Consider the following 25,026-nt stretch of genomic DNA (forward strand, 5'->3'; position numbering starts at 1 on the left):
GGGTCTTGGCTAAGGACACATGGTGTGAGTCTCTTTTCTAGCTTCCTGAGTTTTGAGTTACCTCTTTATGCTAATAACATTGTGATGTGCAAAACCCCTAGAGATGAAGTAATCAGCAATAGTAATCTGTGGCTTATGAGCGCCACCTAGAGGAAGGAGGTGAATGGCATTTGAAAAGGTTGGAAGGGGCCAGTTACTGAAGTTACAGGGAATGTGGGGTTCAGATAAAGAGGTGCCTTGGGCTGGAGTTTGAAAGCGCCTTGCAAGTGTATCTGCCTGTTATTTCTCTTCCAGACACAGCCAAGACCTGTGAGAATAAACTTCATCCCCTCATCTGTCCTGCCTGCCCAGGCCATGGTGGGAGAACGCTCTGGACGGGGAGACAGCGGCAGTTGCGGCTCTAGTGACGTCTGTGTGTGGGCTTAGGTTGCCAGAGGCTGTGGCAATCTGTTGCATTCCCCGCCCTTTGCTACTTCTAAAGAGGGCGGAACCTGTCTGCGTAGGTGGGATTGGATGTCAACAATGTTACTACTGTGTCAGTTGGTGTTACTGCCACCACCACCTTCGCCCTTAGTTATAAAGCTGGTGAAGAGTATTGGTTGCACCAGAAAACTACCACTGAGCACTCAGTTTCTTCTACTTAGACGAAGAACAGAAAAAAGGAGGAAGAAAAGATACTGAGCAATAAGTAACCAAAACGAACATTGCAGATCATTTAATTCAGGAGCAGAGGCCAGAGAAGGCAATGAAATATGTCCGGGACGACGATCTGCCCCGCAAGATACAGCACACTCCCTCCTACCCCCAAGATGATTTCTGATGGTCTGCGATGTAGACAGCCTGCAGGTACAGTGCACACACTGTCTTGTGTTATCCTTGGGACAATCCCATGATGCAGGGGTCGTTATACCCATTTTACAGTTAAGACGAAGGAGGCTAAAAGACCTTAAGGGTTTGTCGGGTTTGATCCAGCTAGTAAATGGGAGACTGGCATTTGAACTGAGATCTGTTTGGATCTAAAGTTCTCTAATTCAAAATTTGGATGTCACCCCCCAAGTCACTACTTTCCTTCTCAGAATATGGGGGAGCGCCCTGATTCTTTTTTTTTTTTTTTTTTACACATTTTTCATCTCTGAACCCATTTTATTTTATTACTTTTTTAAAGTTTTATTTATTTATTTTTGAGAGAGAGATAGCAAGCAAGGGAAGGGCAGAGAAAGAAGGAGACAGAGAATTCCAGGCAGACTCCACGCTGGGCGTCTGATGGCTGGCCTTGAACTCACAAACTGAAATCAAGAGTTGGACGCTTAACTGACTGGGCCACCTAAGTGCCTCCCTCCCTCTCTCTCTCTCTCTCTCTCTCTGTCTCTCTGTCTTTCTGTCTAAGTAGGCTACACACCTAATGTGGAGCTTGAACTCACAACTCTAGGATCCAGAGTCACACGCTCTACAGACTGAGCCAGCCAGACACCCCCCCAAGTACAAAATTGTAAGTCAAACCCCCCATTTGAGACCTTCACATTTTCACTGAGCTGGCACATCAGCAGCACTGTCTGTATGCACTGTGCTGAGATGCCTGTTGGGATTTAAACTGTCACCAGAACCCCAGCAGACAGGCTTCTCTGACCTCACCAGTGATGCCAGAGATTCCGTGGTCCAGCTCAAACTCATCCCTACCATCTGCAAGACCAATGAACCCCCCCCCCCCACCATGGATGTGCTTTTATAAAAAAAAAAAAAAAGAAAAGAAATTAGTTTTATTGAGGTATGCTTTATATATGAAGCTGTACCCATTTTAGGTGTATATTTGGTGACTTTTGACATATTTATACCCTTGTGTAATCAGTATCACCGTCAAGATTTACACATTTCCATCATCCTACACTGCCCTTCCTAGTCAATTTTCCATCCATCCCTGGTCCTGGGCTTCCAGTGACTCCCTTTCTGCCATGAGAGATTTGCCTTTTTTATAGTTTCATACAAATGTACTCTTTTATGTTAGGCTCCTGTCACTCAGCATAAGAATGTGGAGTTTCATCCATGCCTTTGCATGTATCATAAGTCATTTTTATTATTGCTGAGTAGTTTTCCACCGTATGGATACTTGTGCGTCCATTCTGCTGTGAATACGCGTTTGGATTGTTGCCAGTTTTGGATCAGTACCACGAAAGCTGCTGTGAACATTTGCATGCTAGCGTTTGTGTAGACATATGTTTTAACTTCCCCTAGGGAACTTCTTTATGAGTAGAATTGCAGAATCTGTGGTATGTGTGTCCTTAACTTTATAAAACTGTTTCATCAAATGCTTTTCCTGCATCTACTGAGCAAATTGTATGGGTTTTCTCCTTTGATCTGCTAACACTTGGTTTTCCTTTTAATACGTTTCCTGTTTTTCTTTGCTAAAATTTTACTATGGATTTTTGTGTTTGTATTACGAAGGATATCGGTCTCAGTTTGTTGTTTCTTGCAAAGTGTTTGCCTGGTTTAGGGCACAAGGTAATGCTGGTCTCATAAAGTGAGTTGGGAAGTGCTCTGTTTTCCTTGATTCCCTGGAAGAGTTTTTGTAGAATTGATGTTATCTCTTCCTTAAATGCTTGATGGAATTTATCAGTGAAGATATCTGGGTCTGAAGGTTTCTTTGTCAGAAGTTTTTAATTACAAGTTCATTTTCTTTAACAGATATTGGGATACTCACATTTCCTAATTTTTTCTCCAGTGAGTTTTGTTAATTTGTATCTTTCAAGATATTTGTCTACTTCATCTAAGTCATTGAATTTATGGGCAAAAGTCTTTTGTAGTATTTTCTTATTGCTGCTTTAATGACTATGAACAGTGTCCCTCTTTCACTTCTTTTCTTAAAATTGAGATTTAACTGGGGCGCCTGGGTGGCGCAGTCGGTTAAGCGTCCGACTTCAGCCAGGTCACGATCTCGCGGTCCGTGAGTTCGAGCCCCGCGTCGTGCTCTGGGCTGATGGCTCAGAGCCTGGAGCCTGTTTCCGATTCTGTGTCTCCCTCTCTCTCTGCCCCTCCCCCATTCATGCTCTGTCTCTCTCTGTCCCAAAAATAAATAAACGTTAAAAAAAAAAAAAAATTTAAAAAAAAAAAATTGAGATTTAACTGACATTATATTAGTTTCAGGTGTACAACATAATGATTTGGTATTTGTGTATATTGTGAAATAATCACCACAGTGAGTCTGGTTACCATCTGTCATAATACATAGTTACAGTTTTTTTTTTTTTTTTTTTTTGTTTCTTGTGAATAGGACTTTTAAGATCTACTCAGCAACTCTCGAATGTGCAATATGGTATTAAGTATAGTCACCATGCTGTACATCATTACACCCCCCTCTTTCATTTATGATATTGGTAATTGTGTTTTCTCTCCTTTGAACTTGGCAGTTTGGCTAAGGATTTGTCAGTTTCATTGATTTTCTTCATGGAATTTGCTTTTAGTTTAATTGATTTTTTTTTTGTTTCACCATATTCTATTTCATTGATTTCTGCTTTTATTTTTTTAAAAATTTTTTCTTAATGTTTATTTATTATTTTTTTTTTTAATTTTTTTTTTTCAACCTTTATTTATTTTTGGGACAGAGAGAGACAGAGCATGAACGGGGGAGGGGCAGAGAGAGAGGGAGACACAGAATCGGAAACAGGCTCCAGGCTCTGAGCCATCAGCCCAGAGCCTGACGCCGGGCTCAAACTCACGGACCGCGAGATCGTGACCTGGCTGAAGTCGGACGCTTAACCGACTGCGCCACCCAGGCGCCCCAATGTTTATTTATTATTGAGAGACAGAGAGAGACAGAGCATGAGCATGGGAGGGGCAGAGAGAGGAGGAGACACAGAATCTAAAACAGTCTCCAGGCTCTGAGCTGTCAGCACAGAGCCCGACGCGGGGCTCGAACTCACAAACCGCGAGATCATGACCTGAGCCTGAAGTCGGAAGCTCAACCGACTGAGCCACCCAGGCGCCCCTGCTGTTATTTTTATTATTTCCTTACTTCTACCTATTTTTCTTTTCATTTGCTTTCCCTTTTTTTTTTTTGGAGAAAGAAATTTTTAATATTCGAGTGGGGGAGGGGCAGAGAGAGAGGGAAACACAGAATCGGAAGTAGGCTCCAGGCTCAGAGCTGTCAGCAATGTGAGCCTGACATGGGGCTAGAACTCGTGAACTGAGAGATCGTGATCTGAGCTGAAGTCAGGTGCTTAACCATGCGCCCTTTTTCTTTCCTTTTTCTATGTTAAGATGGAAGTTTAGATCGTTAATTTTAGATATTTATTGTTCTTATTTTGTTGTTAACTTTTCAAATTTACAGAAATGTATATTTTGGAAAAAGCAAGAATTTCCAATAATTCAGTCCCCTTGAGGTAATTGCCTTTTAACCAACACTGTGCCCACCGAAGACTAACCAAAGGATTTGACATGTGACACTTCACACACCTTTGAATGTATGTCCTTTTCCTCATGGCATCCCTTCAGACTGGAATGCTCTGCCCAACCTTCTCCACCTGGTAAATTTCTTCTTACTAAGATCCATTCAGATGCAACCTCCTCCTTCAACCTTCCTTCTGTTCTTCCAGTCAGAGTTAGTTGTTCTCATCTTTGTGTACCATTGCATTTTATACATGATTCTACTATAACGTTCATTGGATGGGAAGGGCAAAATTTAACATGATGCATCTTTTTTAGTGTGTGTTTATTTTTGAGAGAGAGAGAGAAACAGAGTGGGAGCAGGGGAGGAACAGAGAGAGAGAGAGAGAGGGAGACAGAGAATCTGAAGCAGGCTCCAGGCTCTGAGCTGTCAGCACAGAACCACTCCCCTCCCCACCCCCGGCGCTTAACTGACTCAGCCATCCAGGTGCCCCTTAATATGATGTATCTGTTTCCAAAGTCCATACTCTTGTGTGCTGTGCTTCTTCCTTGGAACTTTTCTATTGGAATTTAGAGCAGTGATCTATGATTCTTGATTTGCCATACTTTTTTTTTTTTTAATTTGAGATATAATTCGCAAAGCATAAAATTTACTTTAAGGTACACAATTAATTCTAATCGTTACAAGTTTTTAATCACAAATTTCTTTATGGAAAAATATATTTATCTTCCTATTTCCAGTTCCTGTAGAGTACATTTGTACATTAACATTTGACAGTAAGACACTCAATGAATGTTTCCTGAATAAAAAAATAATCGTTTACTATATGCTCTAAGCCAGTACTTCTCAAACTTAATGTGTGTAAAAATCATCCGGGGAGAATGTTAATACGGAAATTCTAAACGGGGGGTGGAATTTGGAATCCAATATCTACATTAACAGCAAACTCTCAATTGATACCCATGCCGCTGATCTGAGGACCCTTTGAATTGCCAGGCTCAAAGCTACCTACTCTCTAGAATAAAGGTAGTTCCCCTAAACTCTCACAAGGGGGCGCAATGGGCAAATATTTCTACTGCTATTTATAACAATATATTAAACGAATTCATGCGACATGCTTTCAGCAGCTGTTTTGCTAATTATTATTTATTTCATGGAACAAGCACAGTGCATATCTGAGTATACTAAAAATAGATTTTTCCTTCAAGCCATATCGTTTAAAGAATTTGCCAAGATTGCGCTCATGGAACTTGGAACCATTCAATATGTCTGTTATTGGAAGTGTCCTATAAAATAGTACTAAAAAAATTATTAGATATGAAAGATATGAAAGATGTGAAAATAATAATTGTAATAATACAAGTAATAATAATAGTAGCAGTCATTTATTACATGTTGTCGTATGGTACTATCTTATGTAGTTTCGTTTAATCCTTACAGCCAGCCCATGAAATAGGTAATAATGCCATCATTTTACAGGAAGGGAAACTGATGCTTAGAGAAATTAAATAAAATGCCCAAGTTCTGGTGGTCATATTGGAAGGGCAGAACTTGAATACACTCCCTCTTTTTCCAAAGTCCATGGTCTTGTGTGCTGTGCTGCTTCCAGGGAATTTTCTATTGGGATTTAGAGCAGTGATCCATGATCCCTAATTTGCCCTCTTCTTTTTAAAAATTGAGTTTTGATTCATATGCCATAAAACACACTCTTCTAAAATGCACAGTTCACTGGGTTTTAGTATAAACACAAGGTGTACAACCATTGTCACTAATTCCAGATTTTTTTGTTACCCCAAAGAGAAATCCATACTCATTAGCTGTCACTCCTCACTTCCCCCTGCCCTCCAGCCCCTGAAAGCCATGAATTTACTTTCCATCCCTATGGATTTGCCTATTCTAGGCATTTCATATAAATGCATAACATTACGTGGCCTTTGTGTCAGGTTTCTTTCACTAAGCATCATGTTTTCAAGATTCATCCATGTTGCAGCATATATCAGTCCTTCATTCCTTTTTATGTCTGAACAATATTCTGTTGTATGGATATGCCACATTTTGTCTATCCATTCATCAGTCAATGGACATTTGGGTTATTTCCAAATTTTAGCAGTTATGAATAATGCTGCTGTGAACATTTATGTGTAAGTTTTTTGTGTGAACATATGTTTTCAGTTCTCTTGGGTATGCATATAGCTAGGAGTGGAATTGCTGGGTCATATGTGAACTCTCAACGTTTATTTATTTTTGGGACAGAGAGAGACAGAGCATGAACGGGGGAGGGGCAGAGAGAGAGGGAGACACAGAATCGGAAACAGGCTCCAGGCTCTGAGCCATCAGCCCAGAGCCTGACGCGGGGCTCGAACTCCCGGACCGCGAGATCGTGACCTGGCTGAAGTCGGACGCTTAACCGACTGCGCCACCCAGGCGCCCCCATATGTGAACTCTCTATTGAGCTTTTTGACGAACTGCCAGACTGTTTTCCACAATAATGGCACCCTCTTACATTCCCACCTGCATTTTTCTCCATATACTTGCCATAGCTTGTTATTGATTTACTGAATTCTTGCGATCCTAAATTAATTGAAGGGGAAATCACCAGATTCTCAAACATGATTCCAAATAAGATGCCTTTTAACTTTCTAAAGAAATGAGCGGGAGGGGCGCCTGGGTGGCGCAGTCGGTTAAGCGTCCGACTTCAGCCAGGTCACGATCTCGCGGTCCGTGAGTTCGAGCCCCGCGTCGGGCTCTGGGCTGATGGCTCAGAGCCTGGAGCCTGTTTCCGATTCTGTGTCTCCCTCTCTCTCTGCCCTTCCCCCGTTCATGCCCTGTCTCTCTGTCCCAAAAATAAATAAACGTTGAAAAAAAAAATTAAAAAAAAAAAAATAAATAAAAAAAAAAAGAAATGAGCGGGCTTCTGTATGCTGCTGTGAAAAGAACACCAGACTGGGCTTTTCTGTCATTACCTATCATTCTCTATTATTAACTGTGTGACCCTGTGGTATGATCCAGTCCTTCAGATTCTCAGCTGGAGATTTGAGATAATAAGTCCTGACGTGGACCCTCTCCTATCCTCCCCAGTCAGTCAATCAGTCAGTCAACCCTGACTCACTTCCCTGGTGGTCCTGGCATGAAGCTAAAACCAAATAGCTATGTCATGAGGAAGAACTTTCACAGATGAAACAGTTGCCACTGAGTTAATGAAGCTGAAGGACGAGCACCCTCTCTTACATGGGCCCTGGGTTCTGTCCACTCTGTAACCCTTCTCCTGTAGTGGAGTGGCACTGGAGTGGCCAAAGGCATGTTGAGTCAGAGCTAAAGTTTAGTTGAGCTGCGTTCTAAATGACTTGTTTCTAATGAGATGAGTTCCAGATATCAAGAAGGTCATGGCAGTATCTTCACTTATTCAACTACAAACTGTACTGTATCCAGTACCTGTACTAAATGCTGGGGTGCAAGCCACCAACTTCAACACGACCCTATTGGAAGACAATATTAAGTCGTGGAAGACAGTACATCTTTAATTATTTGTCTATTCTACCAACAAGTTTAATTGGAATCTAAAAACAGCAAGGAATGAAAGCCCGGTTCATTAGGGACCCACTAACTGTAAAGGGCAGATAAAAACCTTTTAATTTTGTATAAGGTCCTTAGAAATTTTGAAACAGCTCTGACAGAGCTGACTTAAAATATGTAAAGACACAGAAGAACCAACATAACTAATAAGCCTGAAGAAATAGATACATACCACATTTCGTCTCCAACACATAGAATATGTATATGTTGATCATACGTTGTATGTTTATTAAAATTGGCCATGTTCTAGGCCATAGAAAAAGGTCTAATTTATTCCAAAGAGTCAATATCATGCAAACTATGTTCTGTGATCATGTAACAAAATTAAAAATTGCTAATAATAAAAGTTAAACATTTTCCATTTCCTGGAAACCAACAAACAATAAACAACCAAAACCAAAGAGAGGCCCCCAAATCTTTGGGTTAAAGGGATCAATATATGTCAAAATTCATGAGGCACAGCCAAAGCAGCATTTAGAGGGAAACTTATAGTTTTAAATACACATATCAGGAAACGGGAACATTTGAAGGCAAATAAACAAAGCACTGGGTTACAATAGTTTGAAGAAGATAATAGAGCAAACTCTCGAGTGGGGGATATAGAAATTATAGTGTAATTCACACTGTGACTTATTCATACACAGGATGGTGAGGGAACCCACTGGAGAGGCAGCCAACCTGGAGAGATGACGTGTAAGCTGAGTTTGATGGATTATGAGGAATTAGATCAGGAAATTGTGGGAAAACAGAGAGCACGTGCACTGAGGTGAGAAAGTGAGTTGGTTGTGCCCAGCTGCAGTGAGGGGCTCCTGTGAAGAAGTGGCCAGAGAGAAGTCGGGGTCATGTCAGACCATGAAAACTTTGTTATGAAATCAATAGGGAGGCCTAACACATTTTTTTTTTTTTTGAATGAGAGGATGATGATGATCAGTATAGGGAAGAGGTTAAGGGTATGAGCGCCATAGTATATAGACTTACAGAATCACTATATTGTATGCCTGAAACTAATATAACAGTGTGTCAAGTAGGCTTCAATTAAAAAAATAAAAAATAAGGGTGTCTGGGTGGCTCAGTTGGTTATCCAACTCTTGATTTCAGCTTAGATCATGATCTCACAGTTCTTGGGTTCAAGCCCAGAATGGGGTTCCTCTGCACTGACAGTGTAGAGCCTGCTTGGGATTCTCTCTCTCTGCCTCTCCCCCGCTCATGCTCTCTGTTTCTCTCAAAATAAATAAATAAACAAAAAAAAAAAAAAGAAAAGAAAAAAAAAGGAGTATGAGCTCTAGAGTCAGGTGGTGCTGAGTTTGAATCTCACGCATTCAAACTGTGGGATTCAAGCTGTGTGTTCATGAACAAACCACTTACCCTCTGTAAGCCTTAATTTCCTCATCTTAAGTGGATAGGAATAGTAGTTACCTGATAAGTGTTTTGGGTATATAGAACACTTAGTGCAGTACCTGGCAGAGAGTTAGGGTTTATTTGCTGTGTTAGTACAATTGTTCATAGCATACCTATTACTATCCAAAGTGTCTGTTTGGCTGATAAATCATATGGTCACAAATAGTTGGCAATCTGTGGGTCAACTCTATGTGTGTGTGACTGTTTTAGAAAGATCATCCAGGATACACATTGGACACACATCCTGGATACACATAGTGGAAAGACACTAGTCTAGAGACAGAGAGGTCAGCTAGGAGGGGCTTGAATGAAGCAGGTGAGAACTGACTGGAGAGTTCAGAACACAGGTATATTTTTTCTTTTTAAAGGAAAGCAGGATTTATACAGCTGGTGACTCATGTAATGCTCCTAGGCTTGTACTAATGTTTCTGAGTTAGATAACTTAGCGGATGGTGGTAGGGAATTCACCGAGGCGGGTTCTGCAGAAGGAGCACAAATTCGGGATGAAGGCCCATGGGATGGTGAATTTTGGGTATGTTGACTTCGAGATGCCTGAGGACTGCAATGCGGAGGAATTCATTAGAGTCAGAAAACAGAATCAGAAGTTCAGAGAGAGGCCAGGTCTGGAGATGGAGATATGGGTCTTATCTGTATGTGAGAGCAAACGAGATCACTCAGGGAGAGAAATGAAAAGTGAGAAGAGATGAGGCCTGGAGGCCAAGCCCACGGCACACTGCCAGTTCCGAGGTGTCCACGAAGGATGTTGTTGCCTGGGAGCTGGGGAAAGCCAGGAGAAATGAGGGTCATAGGAGCCAAGGAGGACAGAGTCTCAAGAATCGGGAAGTCGCCAGTGATGTCAGTGCTGTGGAAAGGTCAGATACAATGAGGGCAGGGACGTGTCACTCCGTTCAGCCATGTGAAGGCCATGGCGTCTATGGGAAGAAAGGTTCTGTGGGGTGGCTGGCTGGAAGCGAATTGCGGAAAGCGTGGTTTGAGTGACAGTCCAAGGAGGCATGAAGTCAGGCTGTATTTATAAAATTTCTCAGAATCGTAGATTCAAGTCAAATCCATAATTCTGGTAATTAAAATAACATGTCAGAAAGTTCTGAGAGAATTCTCATGCCTGATGAATGAGCATCAATGGCTGTTATTTATTGTGCACTCTATGCCCACACACTGCCCACATTGTCTTGTGTGACACAGTGAAGGTGTGAGGAAGGTGCCCCTTTGACAAATGCAGAAAGTCATGTGCAGGGGCCCCTAGTGACCTGCTCAACATCACACAACTGCTGCGTGATAGAGTTGCAAGTTGCACTCATCTCTGAACCACCCCAGAGGCCATGTTCATCCCTCTGAACCTCAACTCCAACTCAGAAGTGGAGGAGGGGCAGAGAGAGAGGGAGGGAGAGAGAGGATACTAAGCAGCCCCGCACTGTCAGCATGGAGCCTGACGTGGGGCTGGATTCCACGAACCACAAGATCATGACCTGAGCCAAAATCAAGAGTTGGACGCCCAACCGACTGAGCCACCAAGTCGCCCCCATCCCCACATTTTTAATTGTCTGAAAACAATTAATAACTACTTAACATAGTAATTGCCTTTTCAAGCTAAAAATGCTGAAATTTCACATTATTGTCAAAAAAGGCAATCACTTGTTTTGTCACAGTATAACCTGGGGACGACAGTGACGTTAAAGACATTAAAAAAATTCATTGTTCTGTCTTGTGCTGAGAGCAAACAGTGGACAACGACCAGTCTTTCCAACCTGAGTCCTGCTTTAGGGGAACAAGGAAACTTTGTGTATCTTTCAGTCCCGGAAAAGGGGGGTCCTTGTCCCCGAGTAAAATAGCAAGTTTCATCTTAGCCTTCAAGAATGATGTCTTTTCATGTCTTCATGGGGTACCTGAAGCCTTGCCAAAACTCTGGGGTGAGAAACCAAACCTGACTCACCCTGGCCAGTCTGCACGAGTCCCAGCCAAATAGGAGGCTCCTTCATCGGGATGAGAACACCCTTGTCCTTGGGCCTCCTTTCGTGTATTATTCTTTACATCACATGCATGTTATATACAGCTTTTCATGTGTGTGGAGCATCCCAAGATACAATTCAAAATGCACTGCTTAAAATGGAAACAAAATAAGACTAATCTTCCCAGAAGAAAAAGAAAAACTTTCAAATAGAGGGATGCATAAATAAAACAGAGGAATGGATAAAATAATACACCTTGTGGAATTCTGTACCGTTAAGGGTTGACTAGATCTCTTTGAATCAATTTGGGCGAAGCTCAAAAATACACTATTGCCCGAAAACAGCACACCGCAAAATGACATGCGGAGTGTGATATTTATCCAAGTGTAAAAATAACAACAACAGCCAAAAACCGTATAGATTTTCCATGGTTATGGTCCATACAGTAAAAGTATGTATTAAGGGTACATACCAGTCCTATAACCGGCTATTTCAGCGTCTGGGAGGTGGTGGTTGTGCTGGAGGAGTTGGGGTTGGTGGCCGATGAGGCAGAGACTCCTGCTTGATCCATAGCAGCTGTTCAAAAGTATGGTCTGGGGATCCCTCAAAGTCCCCATGATTCTTCCAGGGGGTCCTCAGAATCAAGACTATTTTCATAACAACATTACGATGTTCTTTGCCTTTTTCACGGTATCGACATTTGCGCTGATGGCGTTAACGAGTGGTGCGCAAAGCTGCTGGACTGTCAGTGTCATTGCGCCCTGCCCTGCCGGCTCGTTTGAAGTGGAAAAATAAATGCCAGTTTCACTTAGGAGTGACTTAAGGAAATGATAAAAGTGATTAATTTTATTAGATCTTGGCCCTTACGTACACATATTTAAAATACATCCTGAGTAGGGGGCGCCTGGCTGGCTCAGTCGGTGGAACACGTGACTCTTGATCTCAGGGTTGTGCGTTTGAGCCCCACATTGGGTATCGAGGTTACTTAAAAATAAGAAACATCTTTGCAGCGCCTGGGTGGCTCAGCCAGTTGAGTGTGGGACTTGATCTCGGCTCAGGTCATGATCTCACAGTTTGTGAGATCCAGCCCACGTCTGGCTGTGTGCTGATAGTGTGGAGCCTGCTTGAGATTCTCTCTCCCTCTCTCTCTGCCCCTCCCCTACTCGTGCATGCTCTCTCTTTCCCTCGAAATAAAGAAATAAACCTAAAAAAAATTGAAAAACATCTTAAAAAAATACATATCCTAAGGAATGAAGTGTGTATGAAGTACTTTGCTACATTCTGAGATGCCATGGTTGTCTTTTTTAAAAGCACTTGTGTGTTAAGATCTCATTTAATCCCCCCCCCACACCCCTTTTTATGGAAAAGAAAGACTAGTAGACAAGCTGGGGTTATTCAGACTAGGGTGTCTGGGGAATATTTTCCTGGAAATGAACAAAATGAGTCTGTCTCTTTACGGAGGACAACTGACAGTATTTGTTAGCAGTGATAAAAATACACATTTTCAGCCAAAAATTTGAATTTTGGAAAACTTGTTTCTGGCCGCTGTGAGCTTGACAGCTTCTCAGTCCTTCAAGAATTTTCCAATGAGATTTGTGGTAATACTAACAAATGAGATTTTTTGATATTGTATAATGAAAAGAGCCAACATTTGGAAAATCTGCATAAGCTAGTGAACCAATATTTTCCAAAAGACTGCTGTGTTTCATTACCAAATCATTTCATTCTCTGCTTTTCTGCATCTTCAACTTGAAAAAAATATTTATTTGCTGCCAGGCGCTTATCTTGTAAGAAAGCTAGATCATTAGAGATAAAGTTATTTCAGGTCAGGGCAACAATTCCCAGCATGTGCAGCTCCGTAGAACTTTTACTTGCCTTTTGCTCCCAAATCTTATAGTGCATCTTCCTTTCCCCCCACTTCCCTTTTTTCCCCATTTCCTGCTTCCTGCCTGTGCCCCAAGCCAAAATGACAGGTGCATCTGAGGGTTGTTACTGTTGCTTGCGCGTGTGCACTCACACATGCACACGCGTGTGTGGGGGGCATGTAGCAGTTGGGATGTAAAAAAAATAACGGTGTTTTGTCTTTCCCCCATTTGTTGGCATTAATACAACTCCTCTCCTCTGTTCTATTAAGAGAGAAACTTGGAGGGGCGCCTGGGTGGCTCGGTTGGTTAAACGTCCAACTTCAGCTCAGGTCATGATCTCGCGGTCCGTGAGTTCGAGCCCCGCGTCGGGCTCTGTGCTGACAGCTCAGAGCCTGGAGCCTGCTTCCGATTCTGTGTCTCCCTCTCTCTCTGCCCCTCCCCCATTCATGCTCTGTCTCTCTCTGTCTCAAAAATAAACGTTAAAAAAAAAAAAAAGAGAGAGAACCTTGGAGGTCAGAGAAGAAATGTGATCATGGAGCCTTTCCCCAAATGTCTTAGGCAGAGGTATTTGGGATATCATAGAGACCTTTTAGAATAAGGAAGAAAAGAGGCAGCTATACCTCTAGAAATACAAAGCCAAGGTTATTATTTTTCAAGGAGTGGGCCGGTGTCAAAGTCGCAGGAGAACACACATTCTTCCCATAGCTTGACTGGGAGACCTTGGAAGGGCAATAAATTCTTGTGGTTCCAAGTCATGTTCACCTTCTAGGAATTTAGGGAGAAACACTGGTCACAGCATGGTAGCTGGGGAGAATTTGAACTGCAGTTGAAGCACCCACTATTTCTTGCCTCCTCCTGAGTCAGAATTAACGTTCACCTCCCCTCCTTCCCACAAGGGGAGTCAGCAGAAATGTGAGCTTGAGTTCATCACTGTGAGCCTATCATGGGTGGTGTTTAGGCCCAGGCAAGACAAAAATCAACACCCCTGGTCCAGGACCCATGTCTGACGCAGCGTCCTCAGCAACTTCTCAGAGACCTGTTGAGTTGCCCTTGTGGATGTTAATAACTGCAACATGTAATAGCTGTTGAACACTCACTGTGCACCTGGAATGCTTATTTTATTAATCTCACAATAATCCTGTAAGGTTGTCATCCTGTGGCAAGGACTGGCTGGCTTCTCCTTGTGGGCACACAGCTAACCTCTACTTCCCAGACTCATTTGCAGTTAAGGACGGTGATGTGACTGAGTTTTGAGTTTTGGTCAAAGGCTTGTTAGTGAAGGTGTTATTTGTTACTTCTAGGCCTGGCCTACACACTCCTCCCTCAACTCTGACCCTGCATGTTCTTTTCTCCTTCTCTATCTTGTGAAGGCAAGCATGGTGATGTTGGAACTATATGCTAGAAGGAGTCGGACTTTTAAAAAAATTTTTTAAATGTTCATTTATTTTTGAGAGAGAGACAGAGCATGAGCAGGGGAGGGGCCGAGAGAGAGGGAGACACAGAATCCGAAGCAGGCTCCAGGCTCTGAGCTGTCAGCACAGAGCCTGATGTGGGGCTCAAACTCACAAACCGTGAGACTGTGACCTGGGCCGAAGTCAGATGCTTAACCCACTGAGCCACCCAGGCGCCCCAGAGGAGTCTGACTTTTGAATCACATCCTGGAGGACAACCACCACTCCGTGATACCCATTTTGAACTTCAAACAAGCAACAAATACATGTTTACTATGTGAAGCCAGTGAGAGTTTTGGAGTTTACTTATTAAAGCAACTTTTGGTACTCACATTAATACTCATCCCCATTTTAGAGGTGAAAAAACTGAGCCTCAGAACATTTTATTTGTCCAAGGTCTTGCAAGCAATATGAAATCTACATAAGCTTCAATTGTGTGTGCTTTCTTGGGAATGAAGTGGCAAGAATGTCAGTCAGGTAGTGGTGGGAAGTATATGTGTGTGTGTGTGTGTGTGTGTGTGTGTGTGTGTGTGTGTGTGTGTAGTACAGTTCTACCAGTGTGTGTGGGCTCTGGGGTCCCCAAAGTCCCTCTCAATCTCCAGCAGGAGTGAGAAATGTGAGTTTCAGAGACCACACTGTGCCCTAGGCAAGGGGTTCAGGCTGCACCAGGCACTTCTGCTTCTGGGCATGGCTGAGCGAGAAGCAGTGACCCCAAAAGCAACTGAAACTTCATCCCCCATGTGGCTGCTGCTGTGTGGCTGACTGACAGGATCCCAGCCCTTATCTGAGATGTAGGGGGCCTGGTCAAGGACCACGCCGACCTGCAGGAGAATGTAACACTGTTAAGATGTCTGCCTTTCCCAGGAGTATCACTTTCAGGAGGCTGGCAGGATGTGGAAGGAAACAATCTCGGCACTTACCTGGCCCTGCCCTCACCCTGCTGTGTGGAATTTCCACTGGAGCAGGCAGAAAACCAGCACCCCACCGCCTTCCCGCCCCACCGTCCACTTTTTAGCCAAGTTACCAAGGCTGCCCTGCCTTTTTTCTCATAACCGTGTCAGCATGCAACCGTGAGTTTGTGAGGAGAGAAGTAACTTGAGGGGGTCACATAGCTTGCTAGTGGCATATTTGAGCTGCTACCGTATGCTCAGCATTGTCTCATTGTTGCAGGATCGTGTTCCCAAGGAGACACTGAGACTCTGAGGCCTTCCTGAGAAAAATTTATTGGATAGTCCCTTGGGAACATACCCGTAAGGGAGCAAAAGAGGCATGGCTGGGCAGAAGGAGAAGTTGAACGGTGATTTAGTTGCAGCGGAGACCCCAGCTGATCCCACAGGGAGCGCTGAACCTGAGGGGGCCCTCCAGAGATGTTCCACATTGAGGCAGGAGGGCTGAGGCTTTGTATCCCCACGTGGCCTGGGAGTTGTAAGCCGGCTGCTCCTGGTGGGGGTGTGGGTAGGGGTAGGTCATATCCGGGGGGTGAGGCAGCCCCCTTTGGCATGGGGCTGGCTCCAGGGAGGGGCTGTACTGTGAACTGGGGGAACAGGTGCCCCATTCCTAGATCATGGAGGGGATCTGGATGGAAGACTGCAGCATTTGCTACACTCATTTATACACACAGAAATTCTGAGATTGTGGATGGTGGAAATTAGAGCTTAGGGAAATTATGTCACTTGGGGTCACATAGCCACTAAGTGAACTAGAGAAATGTACGTCTCTAGTCTCAGCCTTTTATCTCCAAGTCTCAAAGTGGTTGGGAACCACAACAGAGAGGGCAGACAAGGTTGATCTTGAGACTGATGGTCTTCCCAGTTTAGGGAAGTGGCCCGTGTGAATGCCTGGCCAGGGCTGAGTTGACCCCTGGAGTGTATGCTGGAAAAGGAGAGAAAAATTAGTGGGGCCAAGGGCAGGCAATGAAGGACTTGGTAGTGAGGGCAAAGGATGGGACAGGAAAGCTTGGTGCTGATTTCGAGAGAGCCTGGTCTCCCAGGAGGAGCTGAGGAAGCCCTGTGACCACTGAGAAATTCAGTTCTCTGTGGTCAGGGTCTTGGGAACAACCGTGGGTGAGGTGGAGAGGAGGGGCTATCCTAAAAGTTCCCGAAGAACACTTCCTTACCCCCAGAAGACCCTCCCTCCACTGCCCTCATGGATATAAATGCCTTAAATGATGGATGACATATAAGCAGGTGGCCCTAGCACCTAGGAGGCATATATCCTGCCAGGAAAAAAAAAATGTGAAAGAATTAGAAATGGGCAAAAAAGATGACTGGGTGTGTTATCTGGCACCCTTTCTGGTTATCTGCATCTTTCATTGCTTTGAAGCTTTTTTGTCCCTTTGTAGAAAAGTGATAGTAATGCAAATGATCCTTGCCCATAGAGATGCAAATGAAGTTTGTCCAGTGGAGATGCAGTTGGTTATTACACTGTGGATGTTGGCTACGTTTGCATTTATTTGTAAATTCATCTCAGCATTCCAACTGCCTTGCTGTGTGTGCTCTTTGAATGCTCTTGATCTGGTTGTTAACACCTTACGGTTCTCGCTCGTATTAGTGATGAAATAAATATTTGACACATGCTCATTAAAACAACAAAACAAAAAAGGGAAAACCCTTCCAGCTCCCCTTCCTCTGAGTTGCCCTAAAACTGGGGAAAGTTAAGCTACACCCTACAGAGACCTCTGGAGACTACTGGATGGGGGCAGTGCTGAGGGGGTGGTGGGAACTCAGCACCCTCATGTCAATTAGAGAAGGTGTGTGTGTGTCTCCGTTTGTCTTGTTTCCCACAGAGGGCATCCTCATGAGATTTTATTGGAACCAAAGTGGCATGGGTTGAATGGTGTCTGTCTATAAGATGTTGAAGTCCTAATGCCCAGTACCTGTTGAATGTACCTTTGTTGGAAATAGGGTCTTTGAAGATATTCAAGTTAGGATGAGTCATTAGGGTGGGCTTTAATCCAATATGACTGTACCCTTGTAAAAGGGAAATTTGAACACAGAGATAGACACACATATAGGGAGAATGCCATATGAAACAGGCAGAGATTGGGCTGATGGCATCTACGAGCTGAGGAATGTCAGAGATTGCCAGCAAACTACCATGAGCTAGATGAGAGGCATGGAGAAGATTCTCCCTCACAGCCCTTAGAAAGAACCAAGTGCCAACACCTTGACCTTGGACTTCCAAGCCTTCGGAACAGTGAGGCAATACATTTCTGTTGTTTAAGCCACCCAATTGTTGTACTTTGTTATGGCAACTCTGGGAAACTAACACACAAGTCTTCTATCGCTACATGTGGTGTGAACCACCAGATTTTGGCTTGCTACCCCCTCTTCGCCGTGAGAAGTGGAATTAGGACTGTAGAGTGTTATAGGATCTCAAGTACCTTAAATACAGCCACCGTTCAAGTGGGGAGGCACTTCATCTTTTTGGTTGTAAAATTCTTCAGGAAAATATGAAACCTAAAATAGCACGCTCAGCTGCAGTTTGACATTGTGTAATTACAGCCCTCCTGTTTGTTGTAGGCAAAAGAAGAGACCCTCCCTGTGTCTTAACAAAAGGAACAGATTGTTGCCTGAATGGCACCCTCTTACTGTGTCCTCAATTTCCCAATCAGAACTGTCAGATGTTGCACTTAATTAAGCTGTCTTCCCAGCCTCCTGGCATCCGACAGGTTCCCATAGTAATTACTGAGGTTTCCAAGTAGGGCTGGCTTTCCTGTGTTTCTGCACACTCTCATGGCAGGCAGGGGTGGCTTGGGCTTGAAGTGGGAACGTCCCATGCGGCTTGCAAGGGGTGTCTGGCTGTTCTCTAGGAGCTGGGGGCTGTGGGAGGAGGGTAAGTGGGTAGTGAACCTGGGGAATCAGTCTCGTGGTTTTCTTAGGCTGAAGAGTTGCCAGCTGGTCAGTTCTCCTCTCTGCTTAATAATCCATGTGATGCCTATCAGAAGCCCATGCGTTGCCCGCATTCCCTAGATTGATTAAACATTTCGCTCTGATGGAGATCTGATCACTTGTTTTCCTGCAAGAGCTCAAGTCAGTGCCCAAAGCTGGATGATGGGGAGGACAGAGGTAAGGCAGGAAAAGGGAATTATGATTCTGTTTTGCATCTTCCTTGCTTGCTGCAGAAACCTTGGCTGAAGGGGCTTCAGCTTCCCTATGATGATCATACCTCATTCCCTAGACCCCTCTCTTTTTTCCTCCCAAGTCTCCTTAGGTTTAGAGTTCCCATTTCATTTTGAGGACCTAGCACACCCTGCCCATAGGGCAAAAAACCACCCAGACCCCGCTTGTGTCCTATAAGTCCTGACACTCTGGCCTTCCGCTGGAGCTTGATGGGGCCTCCTCTGGGTGTCCCAAGGTATGTCTCCTGTGATTTCTTTGAACTGTCAGTTCTTTTGTCGCTTCTAATCTTCTGTCCATGCACTTCTCTCTTGCCTACAGAGGACTCTTCTGATGCCTTTGCCCTTGAGACTTCATAAAGTGGCTCTTCACCCCTGCTGTGGCTGTGAGCGCCCACAGAGTGATGCTGGTGTCCATGGCGAGGCCCCAGGGGTGCGTCTGGTGCCATCACTGCACCGCCTGATGTTGTCACTTCTGGCAAAGATTAGCGAGGAGGATTTCTCCCCACTGTGTACCGTACTTTGTCTTTTGTCTAAGTTTTAGTTCATGTTAACACTACAAAGAAAATATGTGCCAGGCTTGCTCAGCCCCGAGCTCACCCCGAGACCAGTGCCAGTGCCAGCACACTGGGGACAGGCTGGGGACACATTCATGTTGGGGCCTGGAGCCTTGGCTGTGGAGTCCTGTGACCACAGGGATAAATGGGCTGAGAGGACAGAGAGTGATGGTTTCATTGTAGACCTATCTCCATCAGGTGTCTGCACTTCTCATCACAAAAGAGATGATATAGGAGGTTTTGGCTTTTCCTGGCACAAAGCGCAAAGTATTCCCCAAGTCCTTCTGACATGCAGACTTGGTAGCTGCTTAGTAAATGTGTATCCAAACACCTGCAGGGCCAAATATTTCCAGTCACTTGTGTTCTCTGAGCCAAACCTTTCACTGTCTTTCTCCTGCTGAGAAGATGCTTCCAGAACAGACAAGCCTATCTATCTCTAAGCGAATGTAGCAGAAGCAGTAGGTTAGATTGGCAAAGCCAAAGTCGCAGTTAAAAAATCTGCCCAACAGGAACTCATGCGTTGTTTTGGGAGCTAGAGTGCTACTCTGAATGATATTTTCTCTTGTGTTAAAAACCATTTTTGACCCTTGACTTAGCCAATCCTTATGGTCGGTTGTAAGTAAAGGTTATCTAAGAATGTGGAAGTTGCCCAGATCTGAAGATTTCTCAGTCTCTGAGGAAATCCAGCCTGCATGAAATATGGGACTTGGTGTTCATTCACTTGGCCTTGCCCTTGGAACTGTCAATGAGACCTCACTCAAAGGGGATACTCAGAGTTTCTTATAATGGCATCGATAATGCATAGCAGTCAAGGTCCTATCAGGAGACAGAAGCCACATCTCATTTTTATCTTTATCTTTATCTTTATCTTTATCTTTATTTTATTTTATTTTACTTTTATTCTATTCTATTCTATTCTATTCTATTCTATTCTATTCTTTCTTTTAAATACCATGGGTGATGCTCATGGTCCAGGGCCTAGTCCTGGTGGGTGGAGTGTGGAGTTTTCCAGGAAGGGAAGCTGGACATGGCTGGAGGCCTCAGGACGTGCTTGTGGCATTGGGTGTGTGTGGGAGTAAGTCTGAGTCTAGATAGAGGGGCAGGATGAGAGTGCCCTGGGATGTGGAACAGACAGGCATCATGGTGCTGATGTCTCCTTCCCTTTCTCCAGGTTAGTGTGTGGCATTTTCTGGCCTCCATCTGACGCCCCAGGTAACCCTTTACAACTCAGGGCATGGTGTATGGGGTCCATTCTGTCTTCTCTTTTTGCAAGAAGGTGAGGCTTTGCCCCTTGTCCCCGAGCCTCCCGACCACTAGAGGCCAGGTCAAGTTACCTTTCTGTGAACGACTTGGCTTTAGGGTTGGCCCCTGGGTCAAGCTGAGTGCTGGATATCTCTCCTTCATTGCATCAGTGAATTTTCTTTCTTGCTTTCTAATTCATATATGTTTTGAAAAAAGTTCTCATTTTGAGAGACTTGTGCATTTTATCTTGGATATCTACGTGCTTGTAGCTGAGGTGAGAGATGCTTCTACAACAGGTCAGTGTTTTATGGTGACCCAGAGTGTCCAGAAGAGTTCTGCCAGCAGCTGGAGAGACGGAGAATGGGAGACGTATGCAAAGGGAATGTTAGGGTATTTAGATGGGGACTAAGAGTGTGGTCTTCGGCCTGCCACTGATAATGATTTGAATTGTTTTTAGTTACCTTTGTTTATCAAACTATAGTTTATTTGATTACAACTTCATGCACCAAATGGAGTCTCACTGAGCTCTAGTTATATTTGAGATAGGACTTTAGGTCTCTAATGATGGCGATTGTGAGTTCATTTATCTCAATATTTGCCACATGGTAGATCCTCAATACGTATTTGCGGAAGAAACGCATGCATGCGTGAATGAAAGAGTGTCAGTTTGCTAGGACAAAAATCTTACAATTGGGGTCTCCCATCCTTTTTTTTTTTTTTGTAATGTTTTATTTATTTTTGAGACAGAGAGAGACAGAGCATGAACGGGGGAGGGTCAGAGAGAGAGGGAGACACAGAATCCGAAGCAGGCTCCAGGCTCTGAGCTGTCAGCACAGAGCCCGATGCGGGGCTCAAACCCACGGACCACGAGATCGTGACCTGAGCCGAAGTCGGACGCTCAACCGACTGAGCCACCCAGGCGCCCCTGGGGTCTCCCATCCTTAGTAATTTGACAACTCTGATGACTTGAGGAGGTGCTGTGACATTGACCAGCAGCCCCAAATTAAGTTAATAATAAACAAAGGCAATTCTTGACAGAGGGGGACTCCTGCAAACTGCGAACAGTAAAACTAGAAAGCAGGAGATTGAAAAAACATTTCTCCAAGAAAGTGACACATTGAAGGCAACTTAAAAAAAAGAAAGGCATTGATGACCTTATGGTAGAAATTGCTTTATTGTCCCTCTGAAGAAAAATCAATGAGAATTTTAGAGTGAAAAGAGAGGAATCATGAGTTTCTCAGCCTACATTGTCTGCCAGGTGTAATGACAGCTTTGCCTCAGGGGAGGCTTTCACAGTGACAGGAAAAAGGTGGCTTCACTGGGCAAGTGGCAGGCCAGCTGGGGACTAGTCCTGATGGACTGAATGGCAGGTTTTCAGAACAGGAAGCTGACTCAGAAAAAATGTATGCTTAGATGTTGTGGGGAAAGGAAAGTGAACCCAGTAAAAGAGATCTTTGATTCAAGAAAGGAGGAAGAACCTGATAATCACATTAAGTTGATGAGAACAAGTAGCAGGGAGACAGGTGTGAGAACAGAAACTAAATCAAGGGCAGTTATCAGAGAAATGGGATCAGAGAGGAAGCCCTGGACAATGGACCACACTTGGGAAGAGAGTGGGGACAGGAAGCTTGGGAGGAAGGGATCCCATTAGGGAAAAAAGGAGAAAGTGACATGGTCATAGGTTAGCCCCAGGCTGCTGACAAAGAAGGGAGAATGATTCCAATCTGTTGTTCCATTCTCTCCCTCAAGGATATGGTCTTCAAACTGGAAAGGGTAGAACAAAGTGTGTGAAAAGGGAACTGCAACTAAATATGGTTTAGGAAATAGTGAGAGCTAGGCCCAGATAAGCATATTCTGAAGATTAAAGGACTAGAACCGTATGAAGTTGTTGTCAACAGTCTATGAGAGATCATACTGAAAATTGGTGCTGTCCAGTAGATTGGAGGGGAGTTGTCTTAGTCCGTATGGACTGCTGTAACAAAATACCATAGACTAGGTGGTTTATAAACAGAAAACATGGAGGCTGGGAATCCAAGATTAAGGTGCAGGCAGAATTTGGTGTCTGGTGAGGAACTGCTTCCTACTTCATATGTGGCTGTCTTCTCCCTATGTCCTCACGTAGCAGAAGGGGCAAGGGAACTCTCTGGGGTCTCCTCTATAAGGGCACTATTCCCATTTATGAGGACCCCACCCTCGTGACACAGTCACCTCCCGAAGACCCTCCCCACCAAATACCCTCACACTGGGGATTAGGTTTTAACATAGAATTTTGGGGGAACCCAAACATTCAGTTATAGTGTGAGTTAATGTAATTTTCAGCAAAGCCACCACTGGCTCATATGAAGCCTTTGTGTGACATAGCAAAAGTAACCTCTTTCTTTCTTTTAAAAAAAATGTGTATTTATTTGAGAGAGAGAGAGAGAGAGAGAGAGCGCTCAGCGTGGAACCTGACACGGGGGCTTGATCTCACGACTGTGAGGTCATGACCTGAGCCAGAATCAAGAGTTAGATGCTTAACCAACTGAGCCATCCAGATGCCCCCAAAAGGCACCTCTTTCTCAACATACTTGCTTCCATCTTTTGAAAAATTATCATAATGTGATTTTTAGAGAATAGGACGCTTCATGGCCTTCTACCATGTGAGAAATAATCCCACTGACCCAATCAAAAGAGGGACATGGAGACTCAGCACAGTGAAGCAAGGCTTTAATTAACGTTCTTGCAAGAGCAGGTGTTTGAGGGACAGGCACAGTTGGGGCACTTACAGCAGGCAATTTATCTGCTAGTGTGAAGTCCCTCCCCTGACTCCTCATTGGCTGAGCACTACAGAGGTTACAGCCTTACCCAGAAGTCACTTATGCCCATATAGGGCAAAAAGTAGTCTGATTGGAACAAATGTACATTCCCTGAGGTGATACAGAGACTTCAGTTCTTTGGTGCATGCTCATTGCAAAGCCCGTGAAAAATAAGCCCCTGAAATGGAGAGGAGAAAAAGAACCAGGAAGTGAAGTGTCTAAGGGTTTGGGACTCCATTGTTGGAGGGGGTTTGCACATATCCCCAACAGGCTGTAAACCTATTCAAATCTACAATATCTATAGGGATGTGGTCTTTCTATATATATGTCACTCTTAAGTAATATATTGCCTGCACACTTTGCATATAATCTCTGATTTTCAGGACAGGAAAAGGGTGGATTACAGAATTATAGAACAGGAATATGATGTGATCCTTGGAAAAACTGAAGAACATTCAACTATCCTACTTGGGAACAGTTAGAAAATAATGTGGTGGTCAATAGAACTCATCAGGAATTTAGATTAATGGAGAAAAGTTAACTTGGAGAGAGGTGTCTAGGGCAGGCGACAGTGCTGTGCCCTCAGTTCTGCCTTATGTAGCAATTTCTAGATGGCACATGCCTCAAATTTTCAGATGTGATGTTAAAAGGAGTTAGAAATATAGAAATGTGCTGGGTAGTAGAATTGGGGTGTACAAAATGTTGACAGAGCAATATAATAGACTAATCTGTTAAAATTATATTTAATTGGGAGAACTTGTAGATGTCAACCCTTCAGCGTGAAAACAATGTCACAAGTATAGGATGGAGGAAAGATGTGGTTTAAGAGAAGCATGTGTGAAAGAGAATTTCTGTTGCCAGGAATCTCAACATAAATAACTGGTGAAAAGTGATCCCTCTAAGAGTTTTAGGGGTATGAAGCCACATCAGGGGAAGTAGAATTATTAGAATGGCAGAGATTAGGGTCCTTTCCTGCTCGTTAAAATCTCAGACCATGATTTTACATGTCGTTCTGTGTCCTACGCATGAAGATAGATATAACTAAACTGGAATGAATTCAAGTGTTTGTCTAGGAAAGGGAGAAAATTTGAAATTTTCAATTTCAAAACCCTGACTGGGTTTGACCAAGTAGTATCCCCCTTACCTAGGGTTTTGCTTTCCATTGTTTCAGTTACCGTGTCAACCGCCTTGGGGAAGCGGATGCTCCTCCTTCTGTTGAATCTTCAGAGCGTCAATAGCAATATTGTGTCACGTGACGTCACAATGTTTGCATCATCCACCTCGTTTGTCTCATCATGGGGGCATCTTGTCATCTCATATCATCTAAGAAGAAGGGTGAGTACAGCACAATATATCTTGAGAGAGACGTATTCACATAACTTTTATTACAGTGTATTGTTACATTTGTTCTATTTTATTATTAGTTATTGTTGTGGCTAATTTATGCACTCAGCTTCATCACAGATACGGAGCTATAGGAAGAAACATTAGTGTGTGTAGGGTGGAGTACCATCTGTGGTTTCAGGCCTCCACTGGGGGTCTTGGAACGTATCCTCCTCAGGTAAAAGGGGATGACTGTATGTTGTTTGCGTAGTAGTCTAAGGAATTGGACACATTAGCTTGTGTGACAGGAAAAATTATAAAAGAAAAAAATTACTTGTAATTCATAGTTTTCCCATTGAA

General features: G+C 43.8%; 1 long non-coding RNA gene across 1 annotated transcript; it reads left to right on the top strand.

Moving 5' to 3' along the window:
• LOC123593651 lies at positions 1-24,679 on the top strand. The gene is made up of 2 exons (XR_006710429.1): positions 1-846; positions 24,515-24,679. It is a non-coding gene; the product is annotated as an uncharacterized LOC123593651 (long non-coding RNA).
• The last annotated feature ends 347 nt before the right edge of the window (positions 24,680-25,026 follow it).

Source organism: Leopardus geoffroyi, chromosome D4 (assembly GCF_018350155.1).
Source record: "Leopardus geoffroyi isolate Oge1 chromosome D4, O.geoffroyi_Oge1_pat1.0, whole genome shotgun sequence".
Lineage (NCBI taxonomy): Eukaryota > Metazoa > Chordata > Mammalia > Carnivora > Felidae > Leopardus > Leopardus geoffroyi.